General features: G+C 39.1%; 1 protein-coding gene across 30 annotated transcripts in view; it reads right to left on the bottom strand.

The window, feature by feature from the left end:
- adgrl2a (adhesion G protein-coupled receptor L2a) overlaps positions 1 to 15,000 on the bottom strand; it is a 103,228-nt gene that overhangs the window by 67,154 nt on the left and 21,074 nt on the right. The window lies entirely within an intron of this gene.

Raw genomic sequence — 15,000 nt, 5'->3', positions numbered from 1 at the left:
TCTCACCCTGGTGTCAGATGGTATTTTTGGTGCATGTGGAGATGACTGAAACTGATAAATCAATGTGAGGGAAACCCAGTACTCCAGTAAACAACTGTCAATGCAGTCTATAAAAGCTCTTATTGTTGCATCTGCTATCAGTATTGTCACAACAATCAATTTTTTTTTTTATATATTTCATACAACTATTTTAATGTTGAGGTACTTGCTAGTTTTGGAGTGGGAGTGCAGAGAAACCGTCCTCTTGAAGAATATATGTCACACTGAGGGACATGCTCAATATTAAGGCACAGGACAAAAAAACATCACTCTGCCATGATGAAAGATCAAAATATGCTAATAGTATATTGCATATTGTACATTTCATTGAAAGTCTTCTTTTTGATAATGTTGGCTAAGTATGACTTTAATCAAATCCACAAATTCTGTTTGCTTGTTTTCAAGCAGAAATACAAGGAGACCAAAACACCACTGATCATGCATTACAGTTATGATATGATGATCACACTGAATCTAAGATAAATAAATCATATGCTCACTGTTTTACTTAACCTAAATAATTTCAGTATTCAAATGAGCCAGAAAAGTAATCATTATTTGGTTCATGGGATCATTAGCATAATTATTCAGGGAATGCACGATGAAAAGTATTTACTGTCCATATGGTAGAAGCAAAACACGTCAAGCATACCAATATGTAGTGTCTGTTAAAGTACTGGTGGTACTTAAACTGTCTTATTTGGGTTTCCAATGCACTCCTTCTGATCCTCTGAAATCCCATCTTGAAACAGTGCAAGTTAATTGGAGCTGCTCAAAGCACTAGTTGCTATATTGTGTTTCAGGGATGCCTTTACCTCTGAGCTTTCTACAAAAGGGGCTGCTGAGCCAACAAAATGGCGCCACACATTGTGTATGAGTACAAAAACAGAGGCACAAAACTATTGAAAATTGAGGGGCGGTCTTCAGTGTTGTAACACACACACACACACACACGCACATAAATGTAGCTCTTAGTCAAACTAGCACCTTCGTCCTTACAGATAGCAAACATCTTAAAAAATTAAGTTGTTATTTTAGCAGGTTCAATTTTTTTCACAACTCTATATGGAAAAGAGATGTCTTCCGCTCAAACACCTATAAAGGGAAGTTTGTTTTCCTCTCTCCTTTAATTAAACAGCATGCCGCCAAGAAATGAGGCATAGACAATCAAAATATATTATGGAAAGTTCAATCCTGGAGATGTTGCTGCCCAGAAGATTATTTTGTTCTTTATTGACACTCTTCCTAATCAGGTTTTTGGGTCTCTCGCCACCGTTACTACCATCATGAGAAGAGCATTTCACTTCCTCGTGCACAGCCGGGTAGCTTTCACTGAACTCAATAATATAAACTGCCACTACACATCAACAAATCATTCATGTGAGATTCCATATTCTCTGTACACAGACTAAGATATATAATTTAATACCTTAAAATGATCATACAGTCAAAAAGTGAACATCTGAGACAGCTGGTTTAATTTCCCTTCAAATACAAAAGTGCTCAACATTTTGGCATGAGCTTATTGTTCATGTTTAACATGCTAGTGATTGACTTTCACTGGAGCACAGCTTCCCTTTTTCCATGGGCTGCAGCACTTTATTACGCCAATGACAAACCCCTGCTTAAAGATTCCCACACTGGTATTTACAATCATGTGCAACCTTTGTAATGACATTAGGACCATACAGACATTGCAGCTAAAGGACTGTGAGAAATCCCCCCTCCACAGTATGTAATATGGAACCATTATGCACTGTCTCTTTGGTGCTGTAATGTTTTAATTAATTTTTTCTCACAGATGAGCCAAATCAATTGGAAAGTGACCATCTGGTAGGATATGAGTGTCACTGAAGCAGAGGTAATGAACAAAATGTCTTCCTATTTCACAGAAATGAGAAGTCATTAGGATCTTCTTCAGCCATGTAGAGACTGTCTACCATGCAGTCACATGAACCCAGATGTTGTCCCACAGGGACATGCATTCGCTAATGTAGAGGAGATACTATACACGAAAAAAGCAGCACCCGAAACAGCAACATGTGTTAGGACTGGAACAGATTTGATTTTGTAAGTTTTATAGGAATTATTTTAACACTGCCGAACTCTGACTATGTACAATGTAAATGACAGAGGAACTGTTCCGCTTTTCATCAGGGCTATCTCACATCCCGTATGGTTTTCATATTAATAATGACTCTTTGTAACTTGAGTTACACATGCTTCCACAGCTCATCCAGGGGCAAAGCAGAGGCTGATCAAAAGGCCTATTCAGCCACTCACGCTGCCATCATTGTGCCCAGTGCACAAAAGAGGTCTCCAGATTGTTTTGATGTGAAACCAGATAATTTTTCTGTCGAGAGCCAATGAGAAGTGTGACGGAGACGCTCCCGATGCTTGTCGTCTGCCGTTAACGTGGCCCTTTGATTTTCCTCGCTCCTCTGATGAGAGCTAAACAGCTGCTTGTAAATGAGCTAGCATCTCCGCTTGGCCTGATATTATTGTGCACTCCTGAGCTGACAAGGTCGCTTGCTGGGGGGATTTTGGGTGAAAGAAAAGTGTGGCCTAAAGCATTAGCTTGGAGCCACAGGAACCACAGCTTGAGTCCTCGAGGTTCTGTCCCCCCTTTTTCTCCTATCTATGGTACAAGCAAAAGAAGTCTGTGAAGGAAAAGAAACCTTTAAGTCAAGACTCTTCCCACAGTGCTGATTCTATAATCCAGAAATATCCTTTACAACAGCATGTATTCTTAAGAAGTCAGGGGCAGAGAAGAAAGAAAATATTGCATATATCCTGCCAACAGCAGGGTATGAGGTAGACCGCTGACTCTGTGTGGCCATTGTAAAGAGGAATTACACCAGTGGCTTGACAGATATTAATATTCTTTCAGATTTTTTTTCTATCAATTTAAGTTTAGCAGGTGTTTATATTTGCACATCTTAACGTGTTGAAAGCTGATGCCATTTTGGGACATCGCAAACAACAAACAGCTTTTTCAAGATGTAGAAAATTATCTGCCTGATAATATCTTCTGGTTATTAAGCTCTTTGAAAACTGGTAGCAAAGCTATGACAAATGTGGTATTGAATACATTAATACTTCATTTTATGTTATGTTTATATATATATATATAAAAAAAAAATTTCTCTAGGGAACATTTTTTCTGTTATTTTTATATTGAACCACCCCCCACACACACAGGGAAAAAAAACCCAGAAAAAAGTAAATCCCTGATGTTAGAATGTAGACTTGACATATGTGGATATACTGCTTAGTGTTTTGGACTTTCAAATTTTCTTGCGCAAAAAGACAGAGATGGGAACAGTGAAAGATATTGGGAGAAGAAGTAGAAATAGAAGAAGAAGAAAAAGAAGAGGCAACGAGCAGCAGGAGAATGAGCATTTCAACCTCATTTGTATTCTCCACCATTCAGTTCACTCCAGTTCATTTACATCTCCGGTACTTCCATAGCAACAGCAGGGGGGCTATCAGGAGCATCTTTGATATAGGTACATGACTCTGAAAAAGATCTTGTCATTTCTCTGTGAATAGATGCCATGAAGAAAGCCATTTTTCCTCTCGTTTTTAGTTTCGATGGGTTTTTTTAAACAGAAATTTACCCTGTCAGAGATGTTCTTCCTCTCCATTTTTTTTTTTTTGCTCATCTCTGATCAGTACTTGTGGACACATAACACCACACAAGAAATTCCATCATTCAGGGAAGAAATAGATCTTGTAGCTTAGTACTTGACAATTTTGGTATATTCAGACAAGACACTTGGAAAGACTGGCAGCCAGAAAAAAAATCTTTTTTCTCATTTTTATTTTTAAACCCAGTAGAATTTCAACAAATTCACGGCATCAAGTGTTGCCTGACAAAATGAAAATGTACTGCACCAGCAGGAAAACACAGGCTCATCAAATTCCATGTACACTTGTATGTAAATCAACCTTTAGGCCTAATTAAGCTCTATGGGGCTCATCAAGGTCATAAATCCCCTTTTTTCATAATGCAGTATTGACTTCACATCATCTGCACATGTCGGTTGACTGCATTCGCACAGGCACACAGTGTCATCTCACTGTCTAATATCGGATAGCCCTGGGGCCAGGCACAGCGCGTGCATGTGTGCGCGTGTGTGTGTGTGTGTGTGTGTGTGTGTGTGTGTGTGTGTGTGTGTGTGTGTGTGTGTGTGTGTGCGTGCATGCTAAGTGACAGAGAAAGAGAAAGAGAGAAAGACAGAGCTTTTTAGGTCACACAAAAAAGCAAGGACATCTTCTTGTAATGACATGCTGTGATGACCATCAGACAGTAAATTTTATCTCATGGTCCCTATCAAAGGGTCACTGGTAGATTTGAATGCTAAATTAAAATATAGTTTGAGATTATCAAAAGGAGGTCATTGTTTTGTTTTGTTTTTTTTGGGGTTTTTTTCTTTGCCATTTTATTATGACAGCATCAAGACACAGAAGATGCAAACACACTTTCATCCTTTGCTTGATGAAAAACTATACTTTTTTTTTTATAATCCCAGCAATTTTTTTTTTAACCTTGGATTTCAAAGTGTGCAGTTCACTGTTCAGCTGACAGCATTGGGTTTGGATAGTGCAGGGGCACTGACCCTGGGTACTCGCTGCCAAAAGTACTGTGGTCTTCAATATTCAGCTCTATCAGAGAGAATATTCCAGATGACGTCAGTGGACTTTAAGTTTTCTTGTGATATGGATGTGAGTCATATATTCTTTAAAAAAAAAAAAAAAACAAAAAAAAAACCAGCCAAAACAAAAAAAAAACTTTGGCCGAATTTGCTGTGAGTTTGTCAGACCTGCTTTATATCATTTCCACAGTTTCCACTACAAATAATGGGGGGGGTGGGGGGGCTAGCACAGACTTCCCTCTCTGCTCCAACGAAGCAACTGATGCTTCTCAATTCAATACAGGAGCATTTCCCAATAGGTAACCAGTGGCAGTACACACAAATGAGAACGGTCCATCTGCTTGGTTTGCATTCCCAAAGTGCACTTCCTCAAGCAGACCACAGCGGTGGTTCTTCTTCCCAAGACTCAGCACTCATGTGTATGCATTTGTGCCACATTATTCAGCTAGTGCTTCCACTGACCCCCACCTGGCATTTAAATTCCCTGACCAACAGGGTAGTCATGCCCTGATGACACGACTGCTGCTCAAACTGAATTCTTTATGCAGCTCTTATTCAGACCGGACCACAGACTTGCCGCTTTGTGGGTTAGGTGTATTGTTATGTGACACATTACTATTTTACTCAAATACACTCATAGCACTTATCTGACAACTGCTACACAAACACAACAATAGTTTTGTTTCTCGGAATCTGACGGTGCCATTTCCAAAATATCTTTGCAAGAAAATTCAAATTGAAATTTATCCTATTTATCAAGGTCTTATTGAGCTCTATTGATTATAAACTGAAAGCAATCTTGATGACCTTTCATCTGATATGTACTTTTTTTTCCTCCAGTGAACTCACTGTTAGGACATACAAAAGAAGGTCCCCATGGCCAATGTTTTTAAAGGGAAACTTCCAGATCTGGATGAGGCTCATCTGGATCGAGCCCATAGATATAACTTGTTTCCCAACATTTTCACTCCTCAATCTGTTTCAAGTCCTTACAAGTCACAGCAGGGGTGCTCTGAAGTTCTCATTTAAGGATTTATCAGACGTCTCTCATGCTTATCAGCTTTTAATTATTGCTTGTTGGCCATTTAAAAATAATTTAGAGACTCTGAGGGGGGTACATGTGTGATGGAAATTAGGCTACAAGTGCCACTAATAAACAAGTGGCAATGGTCCAGTTGAGCTGCGTCAGTATTGTAAAATACGCATTCAAGCAAAATCAAAATGGAAAAATGTGTGTGTGTGTGTGTGTGTGTGTGTGTGTGTGTGTGTGTGTGTGTGTGTGTGTGTGTGTGTGTGTGTGTGTGTGTGTGTGTGTGTGTGCGTGTGTGTGTGTGTGTGCGTGTGTGTGTGTGTGTGCGCGCGTGCACGCTACTCATTCCACAAATGCATGGGAAACAGATTTTTGAACTGTACAAGACTTGGAATTGGCAAGATGCATCGCTGAACAATCTCTCCATCCATCCATCTTCTCTTATACTTTATCCAAAATATAGACTGAATGCAAATTTCCACTCTTTTCCACATCATGTTAACAGGCTCAGAGATGGCCAATTGTTTCTGTGAACTCTGTCCTTCGTCATACCTTTCTGCAGCCAAGCACTGACTCAGGAGAGTGACTTAATGATAGAGCTTTAAGCAACAGACACACAAATGGACTTGGGGTTGCTATGACTCACAATGCTAAAAATTGAGTCCCATGAGGTCAAATTGTAGTGCTCTACCAGAGTCCAAATGACCGGCAGGCATTTGTTAAGTTTGACAGCAAGTAGACCAACATGTCATGACTTCTTTGTTCCAAGTGGAGACTCAGAAAAACAGACAATGAGCTTCATTATCGACTACTGCGCCCGATGGTCAAGAGGGTTTCTGAAGAGAAGCTATACTTATGAAGTAGGAAAAGCCCAGAAAGAGAAAAAAAAAAAACTGAATGCCTGAGTGAAAGTTTTTGACTGAAGCTTGATAAATTGAAATTCAAAGTCCTCTCGAAACGTCTCAGTTATGAATCCTTTATATTTATGGGCATATTCTCACAACCTTCGTTTACAGGAGTCTCTTCAGGATTTATTGCAGTTCAAAATCAAGAATGAAAGCCAGAGGACAAAAAAAAAAAAAAAAACTCCTCTAAGAGAGAGCTTACATCTGACTCTTGAGAATGAACTGTAAGATCTGTGAAATCATACCCCTTTAGGTACATTATATTCACTTTTCTGAATCTGTCATTACATGTCCTGCAATCAGTTTTCTTTGCAAGGCATCAAGCCCTTACCCACACCTTTCTGTGAACATGCTGCTCAGCGGTATGAGCACAATGAAAACGTGATTACCTTCTCCTCGAACACCTGCAGATTGTTGATGTTTACATGAGGTGTTTCAGCTGTTATGGAATAGGCATGAGTCAATGACTACATAAATAGCAGTTCACGACCACTTTAGTGCATTCACAGCTTAGTTACTCTTTGTGCTGAAATCAGCAGATGCAGTGGGACTAAATTACATTGATAAATACATATAATTCATCCTGCAAATGAACACTGCAGAGATTGCACAATAGATGTCCATTCATTACAGTAATTTACAGCAAAATTTTCATCTGTAGAACAAGTGAAAACTGCCATGCTGTGATCCATGTGAGCCTGAACATTGTGGTCTAATCACCTTAAAAATTCCACAGTATTACAATAGCAAACAGTAAACAAAGCTGCGTTTGGCCTTTGACCAACCAGGCTGGTTCATTTGTCTGGCGCGAGGTGCACATGCTGGTTCCTGTTTGAAATACCATCTACACTGGATAATCAAAACATTCTCCTCATCCACCCCTTCCAGACAGCACTTCATCAGCAGTCCTCATATGAGGTCTGTCTGCAGTCCTTGATGTCCACTACACAGGCTCCAGCAACATTTAAAAAAAAAAAAAAAAAAAAAAGAACTGAAGAGCTTTTGCTTTTTCAGTTATCAGATGGGAAGCGTCAAGTCTTTTCTCAATGCACATTGTCTGTTTTTTTTGTTTTTTTTTTGTTCTATGTACTGAAATTTTCCACATACTGCTTCCACAAATCCTGCAGCCAAACTGATTTTAAGACACACAAGACAAGTAAGGAACACTGAGCAAACAAAAACACAAGTTTTAAAATAGAGCCATGTCTCTGACAAATTGAAGCCTGCTTATACAGAGATGCCCACATACTGCTCGTCACATCTGCCATGGGCAGATCAGAGACAACCAGCAAAAGCACAAAGCAATAAATGTTCCATGAAAAATAGGTTTTTGGATATAGACCACCACAATAAATAGTGATAAGTCATGTTTTTCTTTTTCTTTTTTTCTCATATTTGTTATTCAGAGAGGGACTAGATGGGTTATCGGAGAATGTTTTGGAGATTGTTTGGGATATACTTGTTAGAGGCCCCCATGATTCTACCTGGGAAAGAACAAAGTGAGACAAAGCATGACGATAAAATACAAGACTGATGCGGACATGTGGTGAATGACTAATCTAGGATGACTGTGATCCCACCCAACAAGGGTCTCATGGGACCCGTGTGAATGCCCATTATCCGCAAAGATCAGCACTGAGAATGATGGGAGAAGGTAGGTTTCACACTGAGTCCGAGGCTCTGTCACGCTGAACCACTCTGCCAGACAAGTCTGAAACCCAATTAAGAGACCATGTTAGAGGTTGAGCAACATGTCAAGAGACACAGCCTTGTTGTTTTGTGCAGGAAGTCTAGGAGACTCGTGATATGATAATACAGATAAACATATTCGCCGCCTAAGTTTTATAAGGCAAAGGGGGTCATCATGGGAACCTTGAAACAAGTGCGAAATTAGGTGAGTAGTGGCTTCATGACATGCAATTTGATATCCCTCATCTGACACATGGAGGAGAGAAAACAGAGCTGAAACAAGGTTCAGGATTCTTGTCTGAAATGTCGCATCAGTGTCAGGGCCGAGATCTCAATGTGAGTTATGGATGGCGACAGTAGACAACAAACTAATGATGCTTTCCAAGGTTACCCCTGCATAAATAACCATTAAGAATAATGCTGATGCAGCAGGCCAAACCCTCAAACACCAAACACAGGCCACTAGAAAGCAGTTAAAAACTATGAGCAATGGCTACTGAGTTAATAATGAGCTTAAAAAGTTTGGGTCAGTGGAACATCTTTCAGCTGCCCCAGTAGCCAGGTAGAGGGAGTGTCTGAGTTTGGGTGGAAGAGGGGGGGATGTCAAGATGTCATTGCTCTGCTATGCTCTTGCATGACAAACAGCAACCTGGAGCCAGCTGTGACAAAGCCTTAATCCAGAAAATCCCTCCTTCCTTTGCTGAAAATCCTAATGAGGATTTGAAGTACTCGGCAGGGAGGAGACCCGGGGGCTGTGGGTACACCTTGCCACTGCTTGCTCTCCTAGTTATTGTCTCCTTATCTCCTTATTGGCCAAGCCTGGCTGCCGATGAAAGAGACATGACAGCATGGTGGGCCTTCGTACACACACCCCACGCCTGCCTGGCTCCACGGGAAGCCAAATTCCTCTGTCTGCCACAAACAACCAGGATGACATCAAGCAGGAGACAGAAAGACAAAACCAACACACCTTGTTTTAGAAACGCTCAAAAAAGAGGGAAGTTCTTCCCTTTAGCTTAAACAGATCTGGTGCCTTTCCCAACATTAACTAAATTGGATGAAATAAAAACTTTGCCCAATAGGGAAGTAAGCACTGCATAAAATAATTACTTTATGCATTATTTGTGTATATTTACAAATTAGCTATGGGGCACCCATTTCAATGTGCCTGTAAGAAAGTGATCAGGGAATACAAGTGCAGTGGCACAGTGGGAAACTTTTTTTGCTGCTAACATATTTTTTTTTACAAAACAGTGGATGAAAAGCAGATTGTTAGTCACAGACACAGTACCTTTGACTTCCAAGAATAGGAATATAACATCAGGGTTTACAGCTCACCTGATTGGATTTACTTATAAGATATCTATCATCTTCCCATGACCACTATCACCCTTTTCCAGTATATCTCAGCCAAAGGCAAAAATCCTCTACCGTAAATAATATGAGTGACTGTCTCATGAAGTTATACAAATATGTTTTCATGGCAAAGAGAGGTGGTTCTGTGGGCATGTTGGGGAGGTTACTGGATTCTGTTTTGCAGGTTCTGGCTCACATTAAAGCCCTGGGCTTTAACTTCCAGTAATTACATTTCAGAACAACTTGATTGTCTTTTTCACTCCATTGACTTTGAGATGAAGGCTTTATGTCTCTTCTCTTTTCCTTTTCACATGTTAGAATGAGAGGATTTTTAAAAGTGCCCTTCCCTGTTGCCCTTGAGATATCTCAAGTACTTCAAACAATTCAAGCTATGAAGAGAAACAATAGTGTGGTTTCGGGGTATGTGGAGGGGCAGAAACTATGTGCTGGGCTTGATCACACAGGTTTTGCCACGGAAAGCTCCTTTTATATTGTAATTATAAGACAGCAGCAATTCAGAGAAACTTTTGCTACTTGTACCCTAAATATTCCTTTTCCACTCAGTATTGTTTTGCTTATTTCATACTTTAACATGTTTTCACAGTTACAACTAAAAAAGCAAAAGAAATCCCAAAATAATTTTTTTTAATGCAGTACAATGACTTTATTTATCATGGTCACAATTATGAGATCATTTCTCAAAAAAACTGGTAAGCTACTGAGAAAAGCCTGACAGGTTTTTTTAGTAAAAGAAAATATTTGCCACTGTGTCAGCCATGTCACAGATTTTGCCCTCACTACCTCTTGACACGGAATCGCTGCTCCGCGCTCTAATTCTACCTCACCGTTATTCTTGGGCAAAGCCTTTGAAGAAGAGCGCGTGGCTGAGCTGAGGTGTGAATTGTTATTCTGTCACTGATACATACAAATCCTTTCAACCCCACCAGACTTGAGTAAATTATTTTGGAAGACATCTGAGCCAATTTAATCACGTCTTGTGAGGGTAAATCATCACAGTTTGCAAAATATATATATATTATTGCTTCTTAAATTACACCTTCAGCTCTTTTCTGGAGGGTTGCTATGGTGACATTCACAAGGGACACCAGTAGGACAAAAGGAAATAAACCTGCTGCTTCACAGAAGATCACCCTAAATACCACAGAGTAAACTTGTCTTCATGCAAAAAAAAAAAAAAAATGTATGAACTACGGCTACTTCCTTGCATCTGGTAAATTATAGAAAAAAAGGTCTTTTCTCTGCAATAACATGAATGAAAACCATCTGGCAACTTGCGAATTAATCAAATATTAGGAAAGAAATAAAAAGTTATTCAAAATGTTTTACTAGTATAACCCTCTTTTTGCATCTTATTTTTGATGAGATCTCTCTATATAACAAAGATTAAAATGGTAGTTTGACGAACACTGACACAAAAAAAAACTAAAACACTTCACCACACAAAAACAATCGGCACAAAAAGACCAGCAGTCCAGACAAAATACAGACTGAGACGATGGCTAACTGCAGTCAGTTGAGAAGATCAATCCGTACCACGTTTAAACAAAAAACGCTTTTACTGATAACAACAGTCGATCTCGAAATAATTAGTCAGTGGCTGGCTGAACTCATGTTGATGGGTATAATTTAACAATTTTATTAACATTAAAGCTTTTTCCCAGTTACCATACATTAAGGATGGAGCATGACAAAGTGTCTAATTCAATAGATTAAATTTAACTAGCCACAGGTATTGATGCAAATAAAGAAAGAGTCTGAATAAAATGTGTACATTAAAAAATGCAAAGCCAAAGAGTGTGTCTTCCTAAGTGTAAAGATGACCATTTAATCCGAACATACATTATCCAACGGTATGTGATAAGTAATATGAATACTGATGAGTGAACAGGCAGAGTCTATCATGGACTGCATTAAGAGAAGCATGGGTTGATTGGGGGTCATGATGATAGAAGATCACAAAAGTCACAAATTGAATTATAAGATGAGTGGCAAGTATGTCAAACAACTTTGACATAGGTAGAATATTTCTATATCATGAGTAAATTTATGCAAGATGAACGCGGGGCTTGAAAGAGGACGAAGCCAGACACCAAAATATTTATGACCATCGTATTTATGCAAATGAGTACTATTCCTGCAAATTTGACAAAGAGCTTGAGATACAATGTCAATCTGTGGTACCAAAGATATGAGATTCCGATTTACTGAGCATTACATTGCTCTGTAAAAACCATTGTTGTAAAATGATAAGATCATGAGCATGAGCTTGAATTTGAAGGACATCAGTTTTGACTGAATATGTGACAATAGCATCCGCATATACTTAAAACCCAAAATGTATGCCAACGGATGATGAAGTTTTAATGCTGGTAGAATTCAATGAGAATGAGACAACATGAACAGACCACAAGTAGTGGTAATCAAATTTTCAGTAACTAGTATCTAACAGAGATTACGCTGCCAACTCTTTCTCTACTGCAGTCACTGGTTCGTATGAATGAGCGAACATGAGCAGAGCGGTAGTCGCCTATTCAGTAACGAGAAGCAGAGAAATTACATTAAAAGTTACTAAGATGCAACTCCAGAGATATTAATCTCTGTGATACAGAGCGAGAATGATCTGCACACAAAGTAAATGAAAGAATGCAAACACAATTACTGTGGGGAATATAAGACACAACACAGCCGGATCATCAACAACACATGCACCCAGCACTCTGAATACCAACGAGGGAAACTAAACACTAAACTATCAATCAAAAGCCAAGCTGCAGGTATCTGTAAAAGAACTCCCATCAGCCCCTTGTCCCAATAATTTAGGATTTGTCGAAAGGTAATCCGAAGTTGATTTAAATATGAAATTGATAATAAATGCATCAGATGGCAAGTTTTTTGTTATTATTATTATTTTTTTTTTTTGTTATATCCTTTTGTTATATTGTTTCTTTTTTTGACTTTGTGATAAAAGCCACAAAGCCACAGGGACACTTGTTCTTGTGATAAGCAAACTTCAATTGTTGTCTCTTAAATGAAACTGAAGCCAAATTGTAGAGTGTGCACACCCTTTAAAACTGATGAAAAAATGTTTGAATTTAACAATATAATCAAAATCCCAGATGACGTTCGGTCTCACACTGCTATGACAGATCACAGAATCTGTGTCTTAACAAGGCCCTCATGGGCTTTAGTGGGATTACCGACACACAGAAACGGTCCTGGATAAAATATGTTGGAAGATTATAAAGAAATCAGAACGTATAAAACCTAACAAAAAATCATTAGTGAGGCAATGGTTCCAATTGGTGTGTGTGTGTGTGTGTGTGTGTGTGTGTGTGTGTGTGTGTGTGTGTGTGTGTGTGTGTGTGTGTGTGTGTGTGTGTGTAGGTATGTGTGTGTGTGTGTGTGTGTGTGTGTGTGTGTGTGTGTGTGTGTGTGTGTGTGTGTGTGTGTGTGTGTGTGTGCGCGCGCGCGCGCACGGCCTGATTGTAACATAATGTAAAACAGCGGAGTTAATTGATTCCTGCTTCTACTTTATTTAAATGCAGCCTAACTGAAATGAAGAAACTCGTGCCACTGGCTGGGCTGCAGCGGTTGAGGGTGATACAGCAATTGTTCGGGGTTAAGATGAGATGGAAATAAGTAAAGTGGGGGATGAAAGACTTGGACAGGCAGTGAGTCAGCTGAGCAAATACAGACCAACATTTGTGGACACGTGTCTAACCAGCAAAGTCAAATGTAGTGGATGAGACATGTACTGTATACAAAAGAAGATCATCGCCACTGTTTCTATCTATGTGCATCTATATTGATACATATTTAAAAAGCTATCTATTCATCTATCTATATGTATATTTATATCTACATAATTCTTTGTTCAGATTCTAGAAAAAGAAGAAAAAACAAAATGTATGCTATTTACAGCATTGTGCAGGCCGTAACTCATTTAATTCAATTATAAAAATGCATTAAAAAGATATTAGGGGTAGACGCAGTTTAATGAAGCATGTTTACTTGAGGATATTGTTTGTAATGAACTGTTTCTGGGTTGATCTTGGTGACTGAGAAGGGCTACGGGAGGGAGGTGAAGAGGGAGAGGGGGAGTGCTATCCAACGTGAGGAGAAGGTGAATGACAAATACCATGATAATAAATGGGCCAATTCCTCTGTGGGTTTACCCCTTATTGGCCTTGATTTGTCTGTGCATTCAGATAACTTGTGTCTAATCTCTGAACTACATGAGAACATCAGTTAGCGTGTAGCCTATAACATGTGCTTCTAACCCCGTTCGCTAGTTCTCTGTAGTGAATGAATGCGGAGTCATACTCTCTCACTTGCTTCTCACCTCGCAAACACGGCAAACTGAATAGAACGGAGAAATGGCAAAAAAAAAAAAATAAAAAATAAAAAAATCATTTGAGGTAGAAAGTATCTCCTCTGCCTCTTTTTCAGATTCATCCACATAAACACAAGTCTCTTGATTGCCAGCTTTGATCTATGATGAAGTGCTGACATTTACAAAAGATTAATTAGAACAGCTTTCAGGTCAGTCTTTTATCTGGGTTCCCCCAACCACTGAAGCTTTTACGGACCACCACGTCTTTAAATTTCACATTTCCCATATGAATGATCAAATTGAGTCCGGACGACAAACGTGAAATTCACACACTCGTTCACTCTGCGTTCGTGACTTGCTACTGTGAAAATTAGACATCTTGAGATCTTGAGAAATTACTCCCTTACGAACTTGAATCTGTAACCCTACAATATTGAGACAGTAAAAAAAAAAGAAAGAAAAAAAAAACCCTAATAAAGCAGGTACAGTGAACAGTTGGCCAGACTTTCAGTAGTTGGCACAAAAGAAACAAATCTGTAATGGCTCTTCTTATATTGCACTAAAAGATGCCAAGTTTGGTTTGTTCTAAATCCAATCATTAAACTTCCAAAGTTGCACCTCTGGTGTTCTGATTACATACTAATACGTACAGGATACAGTTTATGAGATATGTCTTGGGTGCATAAATCTCTGTATTATGACAGTTGAGAGTGATTTAATCAAAATTAAATGCAGTGTGATTAAAACACATTTAAGCTTTATATCTTTAGAGATGTGAAATCTGTGCGTGCCTGCCATGAGACAGAACATTTCAGCGAGGAATTTACAAATAGATCCAGCTCTGATGCCACTGGGAACAACTGACGCTTTCAAGCAGAAAATTTCAGACAAATCACAATTTACCAACTAATGAAACCACTCAAGATTATCCCCCATCCGCTTGTGCCCACTGTCCTCCAAGCTGCATTA

The sequence above is a fragment of the Salarias fasciatus genome, chromosome 23 (assembly GCF_902148845.1).
Source record: "Salarias fasciatus chromosome 23, fSalaFa1.1, whole genome shotgun sequence".
NCBI lineage: Eukaryota > Metazoa > Chordata > Actinopteri > Blenniiformes > Blenniidae > Salarias > Salarias fasciatus.
The sequence above is the reverse complement of the archived record's forward strand: the minus strand, read 5'-3'. Positions and strand labels throughout refer to the sequence as shown.